Genomic DNA, 6,291 nt, shown 5'->3' on the forward strand with positions numbered 1-6,291 from the left:
ACTCGAGATGATTAGGAATAAAAATGTTCAGTGAACAGTTTGCTTCTATTGTGTGATCGTATTTATAAGATGCAGAATATCTGTTTCTCTATTTTCTGTCTCTCTGTGCAAGCTAGGGTCTACATGTACCATATGCTACAGCCTAAGGGCAGAGTTCTAGTTCAGGGCACTGGGTTTGAGAGGATGACTGCTGTTGCCTGCTGAAGTTGTCAGCATGTGGAGTGTAGCTCATTTGTGGCATAGCTGCCATTTCCCTTGGACTGTGTGTGTTTTTATCCCTTTTATGTGATGAATATTGTAGCTGGACTTGTTTCCCATTTCTCTCCATGATTTGATTCATTATAATTTAGCATTTTTACTGGTTGTCATCTTTTGCCCATGGCTGAGAGAGTTGGTCAGACCGAGATCTGTGTGGGAGATGAAGACTCCTCATTGTTTACGTGAACACACTGGAATTAATCAGATAACTACAAGCATATTTCCTTTAATAATGGTGTTCTGGCCTCTGTAGTAAAATGTTGTGAGCATCATGAGTGGAGTGCTCATTATGCTCACAATAATGAGCATAATGAGCACTGAGTTCTAGCAGGACAAGAACAGAGATGAATTCACAAGATACTTTGTAACCTTCACTGGTGCTTGTTTCTCTAGTATGATGAGCTCTAACTCCTGACTGAAACTCTTCAAGTAAACAAAAGAAAGGTATGCAGAGGAATCATTCACCCTAGACTGGGGATGAACTAATAAGCCACTACTTTAGAGTACAGAAAAAAGGATATGGAAATTCTGCTTGGAAAATTGTGGTGAAATAACTGGAAAAGAAAAACGTGTCCTGTGTTAAGGAAAGTTTTTTTTTTAAACATGTTTACGAGCTTAATTGGAGTGACAAATTGTTTTGTGTATTAGTTGAAGTTCTGATAAAACTGGTATGACACTCAGGCTTGAGACACAAATGATCTGAGACGACCAAATAAAGAATATAATTATATACACACAGGATGGTAGTGAAGACGCCTGGGCAACAACAGACAGCTGAATCAAATCTCTTAAGAGGACATGGGAAGTAAAGCTAAAAGTAAGACACAAATGACTATCAAAACACGTCAGAGAGTAAAACAAAAATGCATAATGGAGAGTAAGACTTGCCAACAAGATACAAGATGATAATTAAGAACTTTGGAATAAACAATGCCAAACAGAAACTAGAAGACAAGAGAAACAAAGACTAACCAGACGCTACTATTAAAAATAAATAGTGCTGTCAGCATTAATCTCGTTAAAATGACGTTAACGCCATAACCGCATTAACGTGGCAAAACTCTGTTAGCGAGTTAACGCAGATCGCCCCGTGCAATGGGCTGCACGATGCTAACGCTTTAAAGAGCGAACCACGCTAACGCGTTGACACTGTGCACGGGGCGATCTGCATTAACTCGCTAACAGAGATTTGCCGCGTTAATGCGATTATGGTGTTAACGTCATTTTAACGAGATTAACGTTGACAGCACTAAAAATACATAATTTTTTATTTAAAAACTACAAAATAATAAGTTCAACATCAACACTCAGATTGTAATTGTAACTGAAAATGCTAAATACTAAAGAATTTAAAGTTCACGAAACTCAAAACTTTGAGTTTCAAAACCAGTACGCTGATGCCTAAATAACTACATTTCTGTTAGATGACAGCAAAGCTAGCTAATATCAGCTTTCCAATATTTAGGCTGTAATGACTTCTTTTATCATTTTGCTGCATCCTGCTGTGTGAGCAAACATTACTGATGTGAAGACTAATAGAATTAGTTGTTTATCTAATCCCATCATTTTTAGATCCACGAATTGAAAATGTCACGCTTGGTTAATGTGAATCCTTTCATTTTTATAACATAAGCTGTATTTGACTTTAACAGCCTACTTCTCTTTTTGTATGCGTGCTTTTTCTGTTTGTGTTTTACATTTACAAATGTCACTTGTACATAATCAAATAAGTGTGTGATTTCTACATTTAATATCTGGTGCAGTAATTGTGCTTTTAAATTGTTTTTGTTGTTGTTGTTGGGGTTTTTTCCACAGTGGAAAAATTGATTTGTCATAAAAAGAGAAATCCTTTCCGCAGAGACTGGGAAAACTGTTCCACCAGGGCTGCACTCATAATATTCATATTACTGTACAGCAGTGGGTGGAAAAAAATGAATTTATTTGCATTTCTTTTTGCCAGCTACATGAAAACATGTCTAAAATCTGTGCTATACTTGACTGGTCTCCCAGCGAGACATCCCAGTGAGCGCAGTGAGACTGTGGAAGTGACAAATCAACTGTGCACATGATGCAGCAATTTTGATTCTACGCCTGTGCTTCACGAGTTAAAATGTTGAGTGCAAAAATATTGTCAGGGCCTCAGTGAGCCTCTCTTTGGTCTTTAGACTTTGAGTAAAGTGTGACAGGAAGTAAATCCATCTCTGCTTGTGATGTGATCAACAGTAAATAATGTGCAGGAAGCCGAGGGAGACGCACAAAGTATATTTAACATGCTGATCACTGGGATCCATCAATCATCCAGCACAAAGATGAAAATAATCTCTGGATGGCTGGAAATGTTGGCAGAGTCAGGCCAGTATAGCGTGCGCACTAGTATCCATTGTTTGCTGCCGCTGGTACAACCTGCTTTGTCGTCTCCATGAGCAAACTGTGTATTCTACCAGTGTGGCACAAGCAGCACACGTCATAGTGAAGAAACTGTCCAACCAGCGAGCTGGCACTGTTGTGCTGTAGATCTCTGGTGCATCTATTAATATATATTGCTTGCTTGATTGAAATTCAAGTCCCCGCTCACCCACATAGGGCTTTTGAGATACTCGGCTTATCTGTCTTCTCCTCAGGTTGATGTTCGGTGGAGCAATTACGGGGATTAAGCAAGGTCATAAAGTTTGTGCAAGACTGATAAAGGCTTAATAAGTGCATCAAAACTGAGAGTATTGAAAGAAATGTGAACAGACACACCCTCCAGTCAGAAAGGCAAAAGAAATGGGGCAAAATAAGTGAAAACACCTGTTTGGGTGGAGTTTGGAGCAACATGAGTAAAGAATCACCTGTGTGACATTAAGGGAATTAAAAATAGGTTTGTACTGCAAGTCAGTACAAAGCACATTAGGACCACTTTAGCTAAAAAAAAAACAAAAAAAACAAAATAAAACTGTTATCCTCTCTGCAAGAAAAGTAGGAGGGTCTGAAGTTTGAGTCAGCATTAGAAGACTCATTTTATTGTTCTATAAGCATTAATATGTAATCATAATAGAGCATCTACTTTAGACATTAAATATTTAAACATTTTAAACATAATTTAATGAATTACTGAAATTAAAAAGAGTGAATGTTGTCTCCAGGAAGTTTAACTGGTTTAGAGTGGCAAGGTAGAGTGGGTTGTGTTCAAGTTAAAGAACACGGATGCAGATTTCCAGTTAAGGTTGATTTATTCAGCTGTGGTTATCAGCAGCTTTATCACAGCCACACATGGTATATGGGTGGCACGTTTAAGGAGAGTCAGTATTGACATGGTGATTTCAATAATGTAGGACATCAAACTTCTACAAAGAAAAGTCTATAAATGGATGAAACATACCACTATACACAAGTGAACAACATGTAAACATTGGGCTCTCTAACGGGAATACAATTCAGATTCTTCTGTGTCTTAATGATAGAGTTGTACCATTGATAAGTCTGTTAACCCACACAGTTTACTTTTCAGGCTGGCTTTTTTCCCACCTTCAGATATGTCAGACTTTTTTCATGTACCAGCTCTTTTCCAGTTTTATTGGCCAAAATATTTAAAGTGCACACTTTTAAAACCGCTGCTCTTTTTGCTGTACTACTTTGCTTCTTTGTCTGCAGCTGCTGCACTGCTCTCAGTGTGTATTAATGTATAATCCGTTTAGATTGGTTCCCCCATGGTAGCTGTAGTTTATAGCTGTGTCCCAAAACGTAGGCTGCATCCTTCGGAGGCCGCATTTGAAGGCAATCACAGCGAGGCGACGAAGGCTGTCCCAGTTCGTCGACTCCTTCAAATGTGGCCGACAAATGCGTCCTTCATTTCCCCGAATTTGAAGGATGGGTCAGGTGTGTCCTTCGTGGCCCACCATATCCCAGAATTCATAGCGTGGCCCAGCCAATTCCAGTTTCCAACAATGGCGGCCGCTACTAAGTTTTAATATTACTCTTATTAATCTTTCTGGGTCACAAAATAAACTTTTAACATATTTTCTGGCGAGAAAGTAGCCGTGTAAACTTCAAGACATCGCATATTTGCAAAAGTGCTCAGATGTTTTTGGAGATGTCTGTTACCCACCCGCTCGATAGCTAGCCGGGGTGAGAACAGCGAACTCCCGGCTTCATAGTTTTCAGACCCCCGTGGTCTTTCGCTTTTCAGGTTAAACATGATATATAAGTCACTCGGATAACTTAAAAATGTAATTGTTTGGCTTTTTTCGGTGTTTTATTTGCTCTGGAGTAAATTGGTTTGGCTGAGATCAAAGTAATTAGATTATTAGATTAGATTAAATAAAACTTTATTAATCCATCGGGCGGGTTCCTCCGGGATTTTCACACAGCTGAATAAACGTCAAACAGAAAACTGATTAAACAGAAGTGTGAGACAGTCGAGAATTTACGCCAGTGTCCTGTTATATTTTAGATAGCAAGGAGCAGACGGCCGAGTTTATTTAACTCCACCGAGACAGCGGTGACGCAAATCTGAAGGCTAGACTGTCACATTTCACAGTCTCGCACTTCCGGCCTTCTTGGTCTTCGAAGGACCCGGGCCATGTAGACCGTGAAGGCCGGGTCCTCCAAAGGATGCGGCATAGGTTTTGGGACACAGCTTATTTTTCCTGTGTAAAATCAGCCACTCTGTTGCCAGTAATTCTGATTGGTCAGATCTCACCAGCTCCACCCTTCTCATGTGAAAGTGCAGGGAACCCCCTGGGCTAACTTAGCAACCAGCTTTGTGCGCCCACTTAACCTGATTGGTGAAGTTAGGGTAAGTGAATCAACTGTTTTCAGCTGTGAATTTCTTAAGTTTCATTACTTAACGTTGGTACTGCCTCTTTTTCTTGTAAATTTGTTGTTTTGTTTTGTTTTTTACCTTCAGTAACCCTGATACACTGCTGTATATCACAGAGGTACATTTGCTTGTCCATACAAAATAAATAGGGTCAAAAACTCGATAACAAAGTTCTTATTGGACTAACATGATGTATGAACACTGGGAGGTTAATAGTTTCTTTGCTTGCATTCATCATTGCTGGGTTAGTGAAAGATGGCAGCAGCTTCCACTCTTCTATTAACTCCTCCATTAGCTTGTTAGCTTAGCATAGTTCATATCATGTTTCGCATTTGTCAGTAAAGCATTTTTCAGTGTCACTCTGACAGAGTATGTCTGATTTAAACCTGAGTAATGCACAGCTAAAAAAAAAAAAGTATTTCACAATGGGTTGGAAACACACAGACAATCCCAAGAAAAAGAAGGTATAAAAAGGTGAACAGGGCTGATATTTTCATGAGCATCACAAACTGCTACAGTTTTGTTATCAGAATGTTATCTGTTCAGTCCATTAACATATGGGAAGCCCAGGAGAACCAGATGAATATTTTATTTTATCTGGTACACGCAGGCAGGCTGCCTGACTCAGCTTGCTCGGCTGGAGAAAGGCCCAAAAATGCAGAACTCTGTGGAAACCTCCTGAAACATGGCAGACATTTCTCAGCGTATGCATCAGTGAGCAGCTCTGATAGGAAGTCATCCTGATCTTTGAATGTCATCTCCAGGTCTCCTTAACGCAGCCATGCTCTGTCTAATCAAAGGAGCTTTCACATCTGAATGTTGTTCAGGCAAAACAGGAAGGATCATGGTTGTGCGTCACCTCTGAGTGTTTAAAGGTGAGCACATCACATCCAGGGAGGAAAACTAAGAGAGCAAAGGCCATGAATTCTCACAGTAGTTGTCTGATAACAATAGTTTAAAAATTGTCAGTTTATTGTAATACTCTCTTTGGATTTCTGGAAAATATTATTGGGGTCAGTGACCACAATAAATATGCTTCAACTGTCATTGAGAATGACCAAACTGAACACCAGATAAGTGGCTCACAGAAGAGCTGGATTAGCTCCAGCTCTAACAAAATGTCAGCAGTTATGCAAAACAGCAAAGCAAACAACAGAAAAAGTGTCTCCGTGTCAGCCAGGATGCAAGCCTCTGCAGCTGTGTCAGCCTAATTGGACAAATGTTGTCAGAGA

This window comes from Perissodus microlepis, chromosome 23 (assembly GCF_051167445.1).
Source record: "Perissodus microlepis isolate ML-2025 ecotype Zambia chromosome 23, ASM5116744v1, whole genome shotgun sequence".
Classification (NCBI taxonomy): domain Eukaryota; kingdom Metazoa; phylum Chordata; class Actinopteri; order Cichliformes; family Cichlidae; genus Perissodus; species Perissodus microlepis.